Below are 19,370 nucleotides of genomic sequence, written 5' to 3' on the forward strand. Positions count from 1 at the left end.
CGCTGTCGTCGAGTGGCTTGGGCCGGGCAAGCGAGGCTGTCGTAGAGCTTGATGACGAGGACGGACCTCGAGGTAGACTGTAGGCGAGGCTGGGGTACTTTAAACACACCTCATTCTTTTCCTATTAGTGAAGTAATCATCCGATATATGTTCGTCCACGCATGTTAACGCCTGGTGCTTCTAAATCGTCCTCCTCCTCGAGAGACCTTCTTCCGGAGATGATGGAGAGTGACACGCCTTCTCCGGCCTCATCGCCCAATAGGGGGATGATACCGAGGTATCGTCCCGAAGGGCTCCTCCCAAACACCGAGTAGTACGGGAAACAAGACAGGCATTACCCGAAGGCGGTTCCTTTGTCACTCGGGTTTCCGGGATCAAGCTGGCGTCCCCGAACCATCCGGTTTACAGCTGGAGACGATTCTGGAGGCAAGTAAGCGGGTTCCTTCACAGGAATGCCGTGCTCCAGCGACGGTCTCTGAAGAACCAGGAGCGCCGGAAATGCTTACGGGCTTGCTACGATGAGCATACATTTCAGAAGAGCAGCGTACCTTGATGGCTATGGTGGTCGAAAGGGTTCTATCCGCGAAGAGTGGATTGGACGAGGCCTTCACGAGCCTTCTAAGAGGTTTTGAGGTTTGTGATGTAGTTTTGTCAATCGAATTTTATTGACAGAATGCACCTGTTGTATATGCAGTAGCCCCTGAGACTCGGGTTGTCTTCCGAAGGAAGCGATCGGAGGATCAAAGAGATATGTTGAGGTATTAACCTTGGTTTAATTTGAAATACAGGCTGCTTCCCCTCCTGTGGCTGCCTGGAATACGGAAGTGGCCGAACTGCAGCGAAAGCTGGATATTGCGGAGGATGACGTTGCATTGATCAACAGGCGTCTTGACGACTCGCAAGGTATGTATTTCGAGCATTCTTTACACCAGTGTGCTTGACACGGGAAAGAGCTTTATATGAAATGTGCATGAAATGCAGATGGAGCTGCCGCCATGGAAGCTCTTCGGGCGGAGCTAATCCGGGCCAAGGAGCGGGCCCGGTTTAGTGATGCTGCTGCTGAAGGAGCATCGGTTGAACTGAAGGCCGAACAAGCTGCGCGATGCTAGGGCGAGGAGAAGGTATCCACGATGACACTCGCTTTGGAGAATGCTACTGACCGCTGTGAATTTCTTGAGAAGGAGAATAAAGCCTTAACGGCTGAACTGGACAAGGCCCGACAGGAGGCAAGAGAAGCGCGATCAGAGTCCAGAGCACTCCGTGAGGAGGTTCGGCAGGCGAAAGAGATAATGGCTGGAAAGCCTTTTCTGCTGCAGACTAAGTTTGGCGACCCGGACTATGCTCAGCTGAACCAAGTGTGGAGTTCTTCGGACGAGTATTTGGACTTGTCGAAGAGTTATTCCGATGCAGCGCGATATTACCAGGCGCAAGCTGGATGTGCAACGAAGAAGCTTTTTTGGTCATAGTTCGGTGCGTCGAAGCGCCCGCTGCTGCTCAATGAACAGATATCCCAATGGGCCAAACTTCATAGGGTATCTGGCGCTGCCATGAAGGATGTTATAATCTGGCTGTGGCCAACCGAGCCTGCGTCGAGTAGCTACTTTAGTTTGGTGCAGAAGCTTGTCGATGTGGTGCCGTGAATCGATGCTGCGAAGCGATCGGCGTGCATGGATGGCCCTTGCCAGAGTCAAGACATTCTAGAGAAAGATGAAGGCCATCGACGTTGCAACGAAGGGTCCGCCTGAAGGCAAGGACCATCCGGAACCAGAGCGCTATTTTGAAGACGTCCTGGAGGCCGCTCGCTTGATAGAGGGTCAGTGCTTGAAAAACATAATGTTTGAGTAAGGTGTATGATGATTGTAAAAGATAATTTTATAGTTAATCTATTTATGTTTTGCTCGAAAAGCTTGAATTCCTCATGTGCAGTCGTTTTAATATAATCTGAAAGTTTTCCAGTCATCGGCTTCAGCCCCCTCGTAGGAAGTATGGGGGTGTTCGAAAAAGCATTTAATCACTCTTTATCCAACGTCTTGGTCCATGAAGGAGGTGATAATGCGGCGAACCAGGCAATCAAACTATAAGGCGTTAACACTTTCACTTAACCATAGGAGTTTTATGGTGGGGCTACGACATAGCCCCTGGTGTGTATGCAGCGTGTGGTTCCTTGCATATATGATCTGAAAAAGATCCCCCGTGTTACACGGAGAATCGCTAAAGATTCCAATAAGTCGTCAAGTGGTTGACCAGCTCTCGCCGCATCATGACAGTCAGTTTTCAGCTTTCTCTACTGAGGTGCTCATCTGGTTTAGGCCAGGGCACAATCGCAGTAGTTCTCCCTTTACTACCCTAGCCGATAGAGCGGAACGTAGGGTAGCAAACACAGGAGTCGGGCAACCCAACTATTGACCCAAGACAATGATTCGGAGTTGATGCATATAAGGCCAAACTTGCGACGCCGAAGTACGTTGTAGAGCTGTTCGGACTTTTACTGGCAGCTCATTCATTCCCATGCCGAGCCCCTGGCAGGGTATGCCGAGGTGCATCTGCACAGCAGCCGTTAAGGCCGTACTTATTGTTGGAAGAGTATGAAAGATCGGCTCGGATGAGACTTACTGAGAATGGAGCGATGTGCCAATGATAAATTTATGTATGTATGTATGTATATATATATATATATATAAGAGAGAGAGAAACCACGGACCCGGCTATTTGACATGCTCGGGGTCGGGATCAGAGGAAAGAGGGCATAGTACAGGCTCGGAATAAAGAGTGCAGTCTACAAAAAGTAATTTTGGACCTCCTGTCGCACGTCTGCGTTGCCCATCCTCGGGGAGGGGGATCCTTAATGGAAGTAACCACTTAGGTGAGTGTATGGATCTGAACTCCGATAGAGTCCGATGTAGATGATGCCCAGTTGGTCACCTGTTCTTTAAGGATGATACAGAAAAAATGAGAAAAACATATAAAACACGTTACGGGAATGCTTGTAGGGTTGTCCGTATTGTGCTTCCGCCGATGCCCATGGTATCTTGAGTGCGTAGTGATGTGCGCGTGGTGCAAATTTCGCCAGTACAGTAGGTGGGTGGCGGAAGCTAAACTGCTATTTGCGTTCCGGGAGTGGTCGAAAGTCGGAGGGGAACTTTTTCTGGCCCCTGGTGTTCTACTGGCGAGTCGATCCGTCATCTTTGTTATCTGGTGGCCTCCTCCCCTTGTGATCAGCGTTAAGCTTGCCTGCCTGCTTGAAGACCCAACAATTACAGTTGGTATGATTAGCTGGCCTATCAGGGTGACCGTGAATCTGACAAGGTTGGTCCAATATCCTGTCAAGGGTGGATGGTCCATCCTGGTTTGCCTTTAGTGGCTTCTTTCGTTTACCGGGCTTCAGAATGTGAAATCCGGCATTCACCGCTGTGTCGCAGATATTACTGCGACTGTTGTGTTCGGTACGTCGTGGCTTGCCGCTACCATCTCGAATTTCGGAAGTGCCCGGGCTGCTGGCGTCATTGCTTTTACGAGCAAGCCAGTTGTCTTCTCCCGTGCAGAAGCGGTTCATTAGAGCGGTCATGGCTATCATGGATTTGGGTCCCTCCTGGCCGAGGTGACGCACGGGCCATTCATCCCGGACGCTATGTTTGAAGGCCACGAGGGCTTCTGCATCCGGACAGCCGACAATTTGGTTCTTTTTGACTAAGAACCTGGTCCAGAGCTCCCTAGCTGGCTCGCCGGGCTCCTGGACAACGTGACTTAAGTCATCGGTGCATAATGGCCGGACATATGTTCCCTGGAAGTTGTCTCGAAAGGCGTCTTCCAAATCTTCCCAGTTGCCAATAGAATTTTCTGGCAAACTGTTTAGCCTGTACCGAGCTGGTCCTTTAAGCTTGAGAGGTAGGTATTTAACGGCGTGGAGGTCGTCTCCGTGGGACATGTGAATATGGAGGAGGTAATCCTCGATCCATACCGCGGGGTCTGTTGTCCCATCGTATGATTCGATGTTAATGGGTTTAAACCCATCTGGAAATTTGTGTTCCATTACTTCGTCCGTGAAGCAGAGGGGGTGCGCGGCTCCTCTATGTTGGGCCACACTATGAAGCACCTCCGACGGGCTCCGTTTACGGTGCTCGGACCGGGCGTGGTCAGCTCTGTAGTGTCCGAATAGGCGACCATCGTCGTCGGCCTTGGTATATCTTCATGACCTGTACATCGATCTTGTGCGTCCTGCTCTACCCTCCATGCCGGATGGGTTGGTATGGTGCTCTGCTTGGGCTGCTGCTTTGTCTGGACCGAACTGTGGTCGGCCCACCGCATTGTTCGATGGTGGTATGGGATCCATCGCCCTGCCATTGTATTGAGGGAGCCACCTATTCTTGGGGCGGCTTTTATCTGGGCTGCTAAGGCCGTATTCTTCGGCGGCCAAGACCTCGGTCCATCTATCATTGAGCAAGTCTTGGCTTGCTTGAAGCTGCAGCTGCTTCTTTCTTAAGCTCCTTGCAGTGGCTATAAGCCGGCGTTTAAAGCGCTCCTGCTCAAGAGGTTCCTTTGGTGCGGTAAAATCCTCGTTGCCGAGGATCTCTTCCTCCTCGAAGAGGAGGAGATAGTTGCTGTCCTCCGAGTCCCCACGTGTGGCCTGTTCGTCAGGGCTGTCTTGCCCGCCTTCCTGTTCCTCCTACTCGGATTCTACCTCAACAGGGTCTTCATTGTCCAGAGTATCGTCTTCTCTGGTGCTGGTAGTGTCTTATCTTGGGCAATGAGGCCCAGAGCGCCGATGTCCGGGCTGTGTACCAGGCGGTTTATCCTCGACCGGATCCTCCTTCTCATCGTCGGGAGCACCGTAAGGAGTGTCTATCATACACACGTCATACCAGGAAGTGCTTATCCCGTGTATAGCGGGTAGTAAGCTCTGGCCTTGCCCCTCATCGTCGTCCACACCGTCGATGTCTTCGGAGCGGGGATCGGGTGTGTTGGTTACATCTTTAACAGTGGCTATGAAGTGGGTGGTGGGTGGGAAGCAAAATTCTCCATTGTCCGCCGTATGTTCGAACCGAACATAGTTCGGAGATGGGTCGTCCGCCAGGGATAGGTTTTTAAGCGAGTTTAGTATTCTCCCATGGGAGAGTGTTGGAAGACATCTGCGGCGCTGAACTTGAAGATCGATAACCGGTCGAGTTCGGTGTACGCGGGCTCGTAGGGTTCGGAGCTCGACATCGGAGGCGACTCCGGGGTTCCGTTGATGCAGATACCGTACGAAGTGGAATCTGCGTGTGGCTCCAGCGCCGTGGAATCGGTAGTCCCCGTGATGGGGTTGAGCTTCCCATCTTCAGACGACTTGCACTGCTCCGGATTTGAGGCCAGAGCTGCTACAGGAGCTATCTCCTAGATGCGGCCTGATGACAGGTTTAGGCCATGTTCATCGAGGCGATAGGGAGCGGTTGCCGCGGTCTCGAATCCGTCGAAGATCAAGTCTCCACGGATGTCCGCAACATAATTCAAGCTCCCGAATCTGACCTGATGGCTAGGGGCGTAGCTATCGATCTACTCCAGATGGCCAAGCGAGTTGGCCCGCAGTACGAAGCCACCAAATACGAAGATCTGTCCGGGGAGGAAGGTTTCTCCCTGGACAACATCATTACTGACGATCGAATGGGCCATCGAGCCTTCTGTCGACGGCACAGTGGAACTCTCAATGAAAGCACCAATTTCGGTGTCAAAACCAGCGGATCTCGGGTCGGGGATCCCGAACTGTGCATCTAGGATCGATGGTAACAGGAGACGAGGGACATGATGTTTACCCAGGTTCGGGCCCTCTCTATGGAGGTAATACCCTACGTCATGCTTGATTGATATTGATGAATATGAGTATTACAAGAGTGGATCTACCACGAGATCATAATGGCTAAACCCTAGAACTCTAGCCTATGTGGATATGGTAATGAGTATATGTGGTGTCCTTTCCGGACTATCCCCTTCAATTTATATAGACACTGAGGGGATCTAGGGTTTACATGGAGTCGGTTACATAAGAAGGAATCTTCAGTCGCCAAGCTTGCCTTCCACGCCAAGTAGAGTCCAATCCGGACACGGTGCATTATTCGGCCTCCATGTCTTCGTAGCCTATTAGTCCGGCCCATGGATAACAGGTCGGACGCCCGAGGACTCCTTAATCCAGGACTCCGTCAACGGGTGCAAGCCAATTTTGCACACGGGGAATACTCGAGTTAAACTTGATGAGCCTAGTATATGCAGATATGGCCTCGGAACACTGAGACCAAAAGGTCGAGCGTGAATCATATAGTAGATATGATCAACATAGTGATGTTCACCATTGAAAACTACTCCATCTCATGTGATGATCGGACATGGCTTACTTGATATGGATCACGTGATCACTTAGATGATTAGAGAGATGTCTGTCTAAGTGGGAGTTCTTAAGTAATTTGATTGATTGAACTTTAATTTATCATGAACTTAGTACCTGATAGCATTTTGCATGTCTATGTTGTTGTAGATAAATTGCCCGTGTTGTTGTTCCGTTGAATTTTAATGTGTTCCTAGAGAAAGCTAAGTTGAAAGATGATGGTAGCAACTACATGGACTGAGTCTGTAACTTGAGGATTATCCTCATTGCCTCACATAAGAATTACGTCCTGGAAGCACCGCTAGGTGACAAACTCGCTGCAGGAGCAACGCTGGATGTTGTGAACACCTAGCAGAGCAAAGCTGATGACTACTCGATAGTTAAGTGTGCCATGCTTTACGGCTTAGAACCGGGACTTCAGCGACGTTGAATGTCATGGAGCATATGAGATGTTCCAGGAGTTGAAGTTAATATTTCAAGCAAATGCCCGGATTGAGAGATATGAAGTCTCCAATAAGTCCTACAGCTGCAAGAGGGAGGAGAATATTTTTGTCAATGAACATATACTTAGAATGTCTGGGTACCACAACCACTTGACTCAATTGGAAGTTAATCTTCTTGATGATAGTGTCATTGACAGAGTTCTTCAATCACTGCCACCAAGCTACAAGAGCTTCGTGATGAACTATAATATGCAAGGGATGGATAAAACGATTCCTGAGCTCTTCGCAATGCTAAAGGCTGCGGAGGTAGAAATCAAGAAGGAACATCAAGTGTTGATGGTCAACAAGACCACCAGTTTCAAGAAAAAGGGTAAAGGGAAGAAGGGGAACTTCAAGAAGAACAACAAGCCAGTTGCTGCTCAAGTGAAGAAACCCAAGTCTGGACCTAAGCCTGAGACTGAGTGCTTCTACTACAAAGGAACTAGTCATTGGAGGCAGAACTGCCCCAAGTATTTGCCGGAGAAGAAGGATGGCAAAATGAAAGGTATATTTGATATACATGTTACTGATGTGTACCTTACTAATGCTCGCAGTAGTGCCCGAGTATTTGATATTGGTTCAGTTGCTAACATTTCTAACTCGAAACAGGAGCTATGGATTAAGCGAAGATTGGCTAAGGACGAGGTGACGATGCGCGTGGGAAATGGTTCCAAAGTCGATGTGATCGTTGTCGGCACGCTACCTCTACATCTACCTTTGGGATTAGTTTTAGACCTAAATAATTGTTATTTGCTGCCAGCATTGAGCATGAACATTATATCTAGATCTTGTTTGATGCGAGACGGCTATTCATTTAAATCAGAGAATAATGGTTGTTCTATTTATATGAGTAATATCTTTTATGGTCATGCACCCTTGACGAGTGGTCCATTTTTACTAAATCTTGATAGTAGTGATATACATGTTCATTGTATTGAAGCCAAAAGATGCAGAGTTAATAATGATAGTGCAACTTATTTGTGGCACTGTCGTTTAGGTCATATTGGTGTAAAGCGCATGAAGAAACTCCATTCTGATGGACTTCTGAATCACTTGATTATGAATCACTTGGTACCTGCGAACCATGCCTCATAGGCAAGATGACTAAAACTCCGTTCTCTGAAACAATGGAGCGAGCAACAGAGTTATTGGAAATCATACATGCTGATGTATGTGGTCCAATGAACATTAAATCTCGCAGCGGATATCGTTATTTTCTCACCTTCACATATGATTTGAGCAGATATGGGTATATCTACTTAATGAAACATAAAACATTTGAAAAGTTCAAAGAATTTCAGAGTGAAGTGGAAAATCATCGTAACAAGAAAATCAAGTTTCTACAATCTGATTGTAGAGGTGAATATTTGAGTTATGAGTTTGGACTTCATTTGAAACAACGCGGAATAGTTTCACAACTCACGCCACCTGGAACACCACAACGTAATGGTGTGTCCGAACATCGTAACCGCACTTTATTAGATATGGTGCGATCTATGATGTCTCTCACTGATTTACCGCTATCATTTTGGGGTTATGCTTTAGAGACGGCTGCATTCACATTAAATAGGGCACCATCTAAATCCGTTCAGACGACACCTTACAAACTGTGGTTTGGCAAGAAACCCAAGTTGTCATTTCTTAAAGTTTGGGGCCGCGATGCTTATGTGAAAAGGCTTCAACCTGATAAGCTCGAATCCAAATCGGAGGAATGTGTCTTCATAGGATACCCAAAGGAGACTGTTGGGTACACCTTCTATCACATATCCGAAGGCAAGATATTCGTTGCTAAGAATGGATCCTTCCTAGAGAAGGAGTTTCTCTCGAAAGAAGTGAGTGGGAGGAAAGTAGAACTTGATGAGGTAATTGTACCTTCTCTCTTATTGGAAAGTAGTTCATCACTAAAATCAGTTCCAGTGATTCCTACACAAGTAAGTGAGGAAGCTAATGATGATGATCATGAAACTTCTGATCAAGTTACTACCGAACCTCGTAGGTCAACCAGAGTAAGATCCGCACCAGAGTGGTACGGCAATCCTATCCTGGAAGTCATGTTACTTGACCATGACGAACCTAAGAACTATGAGGAAGCGATGATGAGCCCAGATTCCGCAAAATGGCTTGAGGCCATGAAATCTGAGATGGGATCCATGTATGAGAACAAAGTATGGACTTTGGTTGACTTGCCCGATGATCGGCAGGCCATATAGAATAAATGGATCTTCAAGAAGAAGACTGACGCTGACGGTAATATTACTGTCTACAAAGCTCGACTTGTTGCAAAAGGTTTTTGACGAGTTCAAGGAGTTTAGTACGATGAGACCTTCTCACCCGTAGCGATGCTTAAGTCCGTCTGAATCATGTTAGCAATTGTTGCATTTTATGATTATGAAATTTGGAAAATGGATGTCAAAACTGCATTCCTTAATGGATATCTTAAAGAATAGTTGTATATGATGCAACCAGAAGGTTTTGTTGATCCAAAAGGTTCTAACAAAGTGTGCAATCTCTAGCGATCCATTTATGGACTGGTGCAAGCCTCTCGGAGTTGGAATATACAACTCTTCTAGGCTGGATCTTGCACACTTTGTTAGCACCTTTAGGATCGACAAAACCTTCTAGTTGCATCATATACAACTCTTCTTTAAGAAATCCATTAAGGAATGTAGTTTTTACGTCCATTTGCCAGATTTCATACTCATAAAATGTGGCTATTGCTAACATGATTCAAACAGACTTAACCATCGCTACGGGTGAGAAAGTATCATCATAGTCAACCCCTTGAACTTGTCAAAAATCTTTTGCGACAAGTCGAGCTTTGTAGACAGTAACATTACCATCAGTGTCAGTCTTCTTCTTGAAGATCCACTTATTTTCTATGGCTTGTCGATCATCGGGCAAATCCACCAAAGTCCACACTTTGCTCTCATACATGGATCCTATCTCAGATTTCATGGCCTCAAGCCATCTGTCGAAATCTGGGCTCATCATAGCTTCTTCATAGTTCGTAGGTTCGCCATGGTCTAGTAACATGACTTCCATAACAGAATTACCGTACCATTCTGGTGTGGATCGTGCTCTGGTTGATCTACGAGGTTCAGTAGTAACTTGATCCAAAGTTTCATGATCATCATCATTAGCTTCTTCTCTAGTTGGTGTAGGTATCACGGGAACGGTTTTTCTGTGATGAACTACTTTCCAATTCGAGAGAAGGTACAATTACCTCATCAAGATCTGCTTTCCTCCCACTCACTTCTTTCGAGAGAAACTCCTTCCCTAGAAAAGATCCATTCTTAGCAACAAAGATCTTTCCTTCGGATTTGTGGTAGAAGGTGTACCCAACAGTTTCTTTTGGGTATCCTATGAAGACGCACTTCTCCAATTTGGGTTCGAGCTTATCAAGCTGAAGCCTCTTGACATAAGTGTCGCAACCCCAAACTTTAAGAAACGACATCTTAGGTTTCTTGCCAAACCATAGTTCATATGGTGTCATCTCAACGGATTTAGACGGTGCCCTATTTAACGTCAATGCAGCTGTCTCTAATGCATAACCCCAAAACGATAGTGGTAAATCGATAAGAGACATCATAGATCGCACCATATCTAATAGAGTACAGTTACGACGTTCGGACACACCATTCCATTGTGGTGTTCCACGTGGCGTGAGTTGTGAAACTATTCCACATTGTTTTAAATGAAGGCCAAACTTGTAACTCAAATGTTCACCTCCGCGATCACATTGAAAAAACTTTATTTTCTTGTCACGATGATTATCCACTTCACTCTGAAATTATTTGAACTTTTCAAACGTTTCAGACTTGTATTTCATTAAGTAGATATACTCATATCTGCTCAAATCATCTGTGAAGGTCAGAAAATAACGATACCTGCCATGAGCTTCAACACTCATCGGACCGCGTACATCGGTATGTATTATTTCCAATAAGTCATTAGCTCGCTCCATTGCTCTGGAGAACGGAGTTTTAGTCATCTTGTCCATGAGCCATGGTTCACAAGTATCAAATGATTCATAATCAAGTGATTCCAAAAGCCCATCTGCATGGAGTTTCTTCATGCACTTTACACCAATATGTCCTAAATGGCAGTGCCACAAATATGTTGCACTATCATTATCAACTTTGCATCCTTTGGCATCAATATTATGAATATGTGTATCACCACAATCAAGATTCAACAAAAATAGACCACTCTTCAAGGGTGCATGACCATAAAAGATATTACTCATATAAATAGAACAACCATTATTCTCTGATTTAAATGAATAACCGTCTCGCATCAAACAAGATCCAGATATAATGTTCATGCTCAACGCTGGCATCAAATAACAATTATTCAGGTCTAAAACTAATCCCGAAGGTAGATGTAGAGGTAGCATGCCGACGGTGATCACATCGACCTTGGAACCATTCCCGACGCACATCGTCACCTCGTCCTTAGGCAATCTTCGTTTAATTCGTAGCCCCTGTTTTGAGTTACAAATATGAGCAACCGAACTAGTATCAAATACACAGGCGCTACTACAAGCATTAGTAAGTTACACATCAATAACATGTATATCAAATATACCTTTGTTCACTTTGCGGTCGTTCTTATCCGCCAAATACTTGGGGCAGTTCCGCTTCCAGTGACCAGTCCCTTTGCAGTAGAAGCACTCGGTTTTAGGCTTGGGTCCAGATTTGGGCTTCTCTCCGGGAGAGGAAACTTGCTTGCCATTTTTATTCAAGTTCTCCTTCTTTCCGTTGCCCTATTTCTTGAAACTAGTGATCTTGTTAACCATCAACACTTGATGCTCTTTCTTCATTTCTACCTCCGCCGATTTTAGCATCACGAATAGCTCAGGAATATTTTCCGTTATCCCTTTGCACATTCTAGTAGCTTGGTGATAGTGACTAGAGTACTCTATCAATCACTATCTTATCTGGAAGATTAACTCCCACTTGATTCAAGCGATTGTAGTGCCTAGACATTCTGAACACATGCTCACTAGTTGAGCTATTCTCCCCCATCTTGTAGGGAAAGTACTTGTCAGAGGTCTCATACCTCTTGACATGGGCATGAGTCTGAAAAACCAATTTCAGCTCTTGGAACATCTCATATGCTCTGTGGCGTTCAAAAACATTTGGAAGTCCCAGTTCTAAGCCGTAAAGCATGGTGCACCAAACTATTAAATATTCATCATATCGAACTTGCCAAATGTTCATAACGTCAGCATCTGCTCCTGCAATAGGTCTGTCACCAAGCGGTGCATCAAGGACATAATTCTTCTGTGCAACAATGAGGATAATCCTCAGATCACGGACCCAGTCCGCATCATTTCTACTATAATCTTTCAACTTAGTTTTCTCTAGGAACTTATCAAAAACATAAGGTAGCTACAACGCGAGCTATTGATCTACAACATTATTTGCAAGTACTATCAGTACTAAGTTCACGATAAATTAACTTCAGTTAATCAAATTATTTAAGAACTCCTACTTAGATAGACATCCCTCAAGTCAACTAAATGATACGTGATCCAGATCAATTAAACCATGTGCAATCATCACGTGAGATGGAGTAGTCATCAATGGTGAACATCTCTATGTTGATCATATCTACTATATGATTCAGGTTCGACCTTTCGATCTCCAGTGTTCCGAGGCCATGTCTGTACATGCCAGGCTCGTCAAGTTTAACCCGAGTATTCCGCATGTGCAAAACTATCTTGCACCCGTTGTATGTGAACATAGAGTCTATCACACTCGATCATCACGTGGTTTCTCAACACGACGAACTGTCGCAATAGTGCATACTTGGGGAGAACACTTTTACCTTGAAATTTATTGAAGGGATCATCTTATAATGCTACCGCCATACTAAGCACAATAAGATGCATAATAGATAAACATCACATGCAATCAAAATACGTGATATGATATGGCCATCATCATCTCGTGCTTTTGATCTCTAGCTCTAAAGCATCGTCATAATCTCCATCGTCACCGGCTCGACACCTTGATCTCCATCGTTGCGTAGTGGTCGTCTCGCCAACTATTGCTTCTACAACTATTGCTAACTCATAGCGATAAAGTAAAGCAATTCCATGGCGTATGCATTTCATACAATAAAGAGACAACCATAAGGCTCCTGTCGGTTGCCTAATAACCTACAAAACATGATCATCTCATACAATAACATATATCACATCATGTCTTGACCATATCACATCACAATATACCCTGCAAAAACAAGTTAGACGTCCTCTACTTTGTTGTCGCAAGTTTTATGTGGCTGCTACGGGCTTCTAGCAAGAACCGTTCTTACCTATGCACAAAAAACCACAACGATGTTTCGTCAAGTTTGCTGTTTTAACCTTCTTCAAGGACTAGTCGTAGTCAACTTCGATTCAACTCAAGTAGGAGAAACAGACACCCGCCAGCCATCTTTATGCAAAACTAGTTGCATGTCTGTCGGTGGAACCGGTCTCATGTACGTGGACTTGTAAGGTTAGTCCGGGCCGCTTCATCCCACAATACCACTGAATCAAAATAAAACGCTGATGGTAAGCAGGATGACTATCACGCCCACAACCCTTTGTGTTCTACTCATGCATATCATCTACGCATAGCCCTGGCTCATGATGGTTGGCAAATGTAGCATGCAATTTCAAAAAAAAATCATACGCTCACGCAAAATCTATCTAGGAAATGCATAGCAACGAGAGGGGAAGAGTGTGTCTACGTACCCTTGTAGACCAAAAGAGGAAGCGTTTGACAACGCGGTTGATGTATTCGAACTTCTTCTCGTTCCGACCGATCAAGTATTGAATGTACGGCACCTCCGAGTTCTGCAGACGTTCAGCTCGATGACGTCCCTCGAACTCTTGGTCCAGCAAAGTGTCGAGGAAGTAGATGAGTTCTATCAGCATGACGGCGTGGTGACTGTGATGGTGAAGTGATCCACGCAGGGCTTCGCCTAAGCAACGCGAGAATATGACCGAGGGTGTAAACTATGGAGGGGGGCGCCGCACGTGGCTAGTCAATTGTCTGTTGTGTGCTAGGCGCCCCACTCCTCATCTCTACTCCTAATGTCTGAGTTGGTGAATAGCATCCATGGTTTATTTTTGTCCCACCATTTTTAACCGTTTTACTTCACTGGTTTTTTGTCTCCCCTCCCACCTCCTAGAGATGCGTCATGTTTTCCCCTCGCAAGCAACAGAATCAGATGAAAAGAACCTATGAAAAAATCCATTTAAGAAAAACGTCCACGACCCGCACGCATGAACAAGCGAGGCCTCCAGGGTGCCCTTGAGCGAGAACCACTCGCACGCATGACTCGCACAACATATCCCATCGCTGCCGCCCTCGCACTCACATCAAGCCACCGCTGATCCCTGTGCTACCTCGATGGGAGCCATCGCAAACCCATCCCTTCGCCGCCGCCCTGCGCCACGAAAGTTTCCACCAGCACCGCGACGGGCGTGGCCTCCACACGCGCCGTCACCGCCCCTCCAGATTTGGTCGTCGTCAAGGGCGTATCCATCCAACAGCGTCACCTCCCCTCCAGATCCGACCATTGTCAAGGCTGTATCCATCCAGCAGTGCGCCGTCATCCCAATCATCACCGTCCACGGCGTCATCGCCCAGGCCCAGTCTGGGGCCGGCAAGACGTCCATGATCTCCCTCTTTGTCTGCCAGGTTATCGAGACCAACGTCCACGAGTAAGATGCCCGACCCTCCCCTTCTGCTACCATCGCTAGATTTGTCAAATTGATTGTTTGGGCAAAGAATTTGATTTTAGGGTTAACTTGTTCGTCTTGGATTTCCATCACCCGCTACAGCATGTCTCATTCACGGAGTTTCATTCATGTGTCAGACCGCATTGGCTTAGCATAGATATTGTGGCTGGATGTGTGATTTCAGCATACGCACTTGACAGTATACACTGGACGCACATGTGTTTCACCATCATTTAACCATGTAATGCATCAGCTTTCTATGATGCATATGCACCTGATTCAAAATAAATTTTTGGAACCTGTTAAAACAATACACTAGCTTTGATAATGTATATATAGCACTTGGTCTGAAAGAGTGAAGCTGAAGTTAATATCGGGTACACCATTGATTATGTAGGGTGTAGGCATTAGCGACGACATGGACAGGGGCTTCACTGACAGGAAGAACTTGCTCATGGACCGCAGGACCATGGCTCCCAAGATCGACGACCTCAGGTATCAGCCGTGCCATTAGGGTTCCTCTCAAGAATTACACACAAGGTCCTGTTCCCGGTTCTGTTAACCTGACTAACGGCTGATTCTGCATGATTTCCCTTGATTTGTGCATGACACATCTTCATTCCTTTGCAGTTTCTTACTCGAGGTACCGACCCTGAGGTCCTTCTTGGTGCCACATGTGATTTGTGGGCTGCACTTTTGAATTTGGTATGATGAACTGGACTTTGTAAATGAGCACATACACACACTGAACTCCAGATAAATGGCAGCTGAATTTCAAGTACAGGGGACTCTTCTGCCCGATCACAGTTTTCACACATTAATAACTATATGGCTCCATCAGCGTGAATTCATTTTTCGGGGGAAAATTTAAGTGCACATAGCTGCAAAGATGTGAAGACCCATATCGGTCTTGTTTGATATTCTTTGAGTTGGTTTAGATAGAGATAAGTGACCTCTTTCATGTCAAGTGCATGCGCCATTTACTATGCTCATAACTTGTTCTTTTGCTTTTTCTTGGATGCATGCTTGCATCCAATTCAGATTTTCCATGTGCACTTGAGAACTAATCATGCTTGTAGAGAGGAGAAATTGAGCAAGTTTTTTTAGTCTTTGATAGAAATTGAACAAGCTTCTCATGAGTTTTTTTATATACTTCAAGCCTACTGCTCATCCAGCTCTATGATTTCTCGGAATCAATTGGTTTGCATTTTGGAGATATGCTTTATTGCACCAGATAAATATGTTATTGATCATGCAACGTCCTTCTTTTCTCATCCCTTTTATATTTTTATTTCAAATACTCTATTAGCAAAATCATGTTGCATGACTAGACCAACTATCTGGTGATACAGGCACTACATTAGTGATTGTGTTAGGAGCTAGAGTTCTGTCGGTTCTAGGGCGGAGACTATAGGGAAAAGATGGAGGAAGACGAGGCCGAGGGCGCGGCGGACGGCGGTTGGGTGCCGTCCTTGCGTGGTGGATAAGAGGCGGCGGCGGCGCAAGAGGCGGCTAGGGTTAGGTCTCCCGGCTCCCTAAGGGAAGCCGAGCAAATACTGATTGCTTCTTACTTGATTAGATTGATACATCTCCTCTCCTTATATAGAGAGGTTTACTTGACTCCTAAGCAAACAACCCTAATAACGATAAGATAATTGGGCTAAGCCCCTAATAACGATAAGATAACTTGGGCCACAGCCCACTAGGCTAAGCCCCTAATATGCCGGTCATAACACTTCTCCCCGCCTGCACAAACAGCTCGTCCTCGAGCTGTAAGGCGGGGAAGCACTTGCTGAACTCCTTGAGGTGATCAACCAGCGTCAAACACCTCCGCGACAGCTGGGGCGGCCATGTCGCCGAGCCCGGCGGCGACAACGTCCTCCTCAATGTAGTCTGCAGCCTCCAGGTAGAAGAGTCGGGGGCAGACGTGGCCGGTCATGTAGGTCTCGTCACAGTTGAAGCACAACCCTTGGCGGCGACACTCGAATAGCTCGGCCGAGGTGAGCCGGCAGAACGGGCGTGTCGCAGTCATTGCAAGGGGTGCCGCGGAAGCCTGAGCAGGCCGACCCTGCGCGGGAACATCCGGCCAGGGTGGCGGTCCAGCGGCGCTCGAACGCGCGGGCGTAGTACATGGCCATCTGGAGGTCTTGGGGTCCCTGTAGCTCGACGTCCACACACATATGATCTGGCAGACAACCGACGAGGAGTTCGGCCCGCTGGTGAGCCGTCACGCCCGGACGCGTGGCACGCCAGGGCCTGAAAGTGGTCGGTGTAGTCCCGCACCGTAGAGGTGAAAGGAAGGCGGCCCATCTCCGCCAGCCGGCTCCCACGTATCGGTAGTCCGAATCGAAGGAGGCAGAACTCGCGAAAATGCTCCCATGGGGGCATGCCGCCCTCATCCTGCTCGAGGGCGTAGTACCACGTCTGGCACACGGAGGTGATAAGAGGCGAGCCAGGTGCGGTCCGACGCAAGCGTCTGTTGCCCCCGGAAGAACTGCTCGCACAGGTTGAGACACTTGAGGGGGGCCTCGACGCCGTCGTAGGTGGCGAAGGCGAGCTTGGCGAAGCGTGGCAGTGTTTGAGCATGACCGACCTGAGTGTACGGCTTGGCGGTACGGAGCAGCGAAGAGGATGGCGTTGGTCCAGTGTGCACAGGTGGTCCGCAGGAATGCAGTGGCCCGTCGAAGCCAGCGTGGAAACCCGTGGAGCCAGAGGGCCCGTCGTACGGCAGGGAGGGCGCTGGCTGGTCCGCGACCATGGTGTAGACTGGCGGCGGTGACATCCCGGCCAACCAGGCTGGAAGCTGAGACGGCGAGGGCGGGAACCGCACTTGCTGAATCGGCACGCCCGCCAGCGCGGTTGTAGTCATCCCGGTGCTGGGCGGCGGAGGCGCCGGCAGCGGCAGCTGCTGCTTCCTGGAAACGACGGAGGCGGCAGGCGCAGCGATGGCCTCGGCCGGCCATTGTGGCCAGATCGGGGCAGTGGCGGGGGCTGGCTGTAGCTGCAACGAGGGCTGCAGCGGCCCGACCAGCGTCACGGTGGCCCCGGGGTGCGGTGTCTGCCAGGGCTGCTAGGGTGGTGGCGGCGAGGACCCGGGTGGCGTTGGGGACGCGGCGAGGGCCAGCGCCGGTCACTGCGGCCATTGGGGCGCGGCGGCGGGTGGCGGCTAAAGCGACCAGTGGTGGTGTAGAGGCCCGGTCAGCGCCGCGGGTGTCGAATACCACGGCAGGGCGGCTGGCCCGATTGCGGCGGCCAGCGGCCCGTAGTGGCCGGCTAGGTATAGCCGTATCCCCTGGGTGATGGTGACGAGATCGTTGAGGACCCCAGTGATCTCCGTCGGGGAGTAGACGGTGGCCAGTGGTGCGGTGGAGGGCGCCGTCATCTGGGTGGTGGCGGCGCCGGAGGACGCGACCAGCGGCGCAGACGGGGAGGGCAGTGGCGTGGTGGAGAAGGCCAGCGGCGCGGTAGTGACGGTCGGCAGCGGAAGCGACAGGATGGGCCGCGGGCGAAGACATGATCGGAACTGAGCTACCCAAGGTGTTAGGAGCTAGGGTTCCGTCGGTTCTAGGGCGGAGAAAAGATGGAGGAAGACGAAGCCGAGGGTGCGGCGGCCGGCGGCTGGGTGTCGTCCTTGCGTGATGGAGAAGAGGCAGCGGCGGCGCAAGAGGCGGCTAGGGTTAGGTCTCTCGGCTCCCTAAGGGAAGCCGAGCAAATACTGATTGCTTCTTACTTGATTAGATTGATACATCTCGTCTCCTTATATAAAGAGCTTTAGTTAACTCCTAAGCAAATAACCCTAATAATGATAAGATAATTGGGCTAAGTCCCTAATAACGATATGATAACTTGGGCAACAGCCCACTGGGCTAAGCCCCTAATATGCCGGTCATAACAGATTGAGCCAATGGGTAGACTTGCTTGCATGAAAAAAGGGCAATTTTGATGTGCTTGCATGAGCTCAGAACTCACTTATTGATGACTCATCTTGGAAACTGGTTTTTTAAAGGTTGGTGACTCGGACTGGATACTTGATTCTGCACTTGGTCGTGATAGATTTTTTTACATGTCACACTATACTTGTAGTAAAATTAAATTTGAAATGAAGACTGCAATTTAAACATCTATATAGGACAACACTATATTAATTCTGGGATTAGAATAGTTATAGGACAACACTATATATAAACACTATATATAGAGGCCACGAAGGTCCTCCCGAACCGGTCCGAGGCACCAGACGATAGAAAAACACCTTATCCCCAACCTCCCACTCCCCGCTTGTCTCGCCGCCGAGCTCCCTCCCGGATCCCCGCGCCTCCGTGCGCCCTCCCTGGATCGCCCCGTCGGCCTCCGGGATCCCGCCGTAATCCCGTGCGTCGCCGGACTATCGGATCAAGCGGCCACCCCCGCGCGGCGCTGGTCTTCGAGATCCCATCGCCACCCCCGCGCGCGGCCAATCTCTGGCCAACCCCGCGCACCGCCGCCTCCGGCAACCCCGATCTCCGTACGCCCCCGCAACCTAGGCGTCATCGCCCCCGGAATCCCTGCGCACCTTCACCTCCTACCGGATCCCTGGCGGAGCTAGCCGCGGCAATCCCCATGTTCCTCTGCTCGCCACTGCACTGGAGACCAACACAACGCCGCCACTCCGAGGACCCTCTCAAACCTGGACGACGACGTCGCTCCCCTGCCCTAGTGCTTCTTCCTCCACGCATGCCATCTTTCCTTGCCGGAGCCGACGTGGGCCGCCACCTCATCCCGACGGCCAGATGCCACCCACCCCACCATCCTAGCCAGC

At 48.5% G+C, this 19,370-nt stretch overlaps 1 long non-coding RNA gene across 2 annotated transcripts; it reads left to right on the forward strand.

Moving 5' to 3' along the window:
* The first annotated feature begins 14,096 nt into the window (after positions 1 to 14,096).
* On the forward strand, positions 14,097 to 15,661 carry LOC125537414. 2 transcript variants are annotated; one of them, XR_007295864.1, is made up of 3 exons: positions 14,097 to 14,554; positions 14,970 to 15,112; positions 15,203 to 15,661. It is a non-coding gene; the product is annotated as an uncharacterized LOC125537414 (long non-coding RNA). The 2 variants fall into 2 exon arrangements; XR_007295863.1 differs by having other exon boundaries at positions 14,098 to 14,554; positions 14,970 to 15,067.
* Positions 15,662 to 19,370: the final 3,709 nt, after the last annotated feature.

The sequence above is a fragment of the Triticum urartu genome, chromosome 2 (assembly GCF_003073215.2).
Source record: "Triticum urartu cultivar G1812 chromosome 2, Tu2.1, whole genome shotgun sequence".
Lineage (NCBI taxonomy): Eukaryota > Viridiplantae > Streptophyta > Magnoliopsida > Poales > Poaceae > Triticum > Triticum urartu.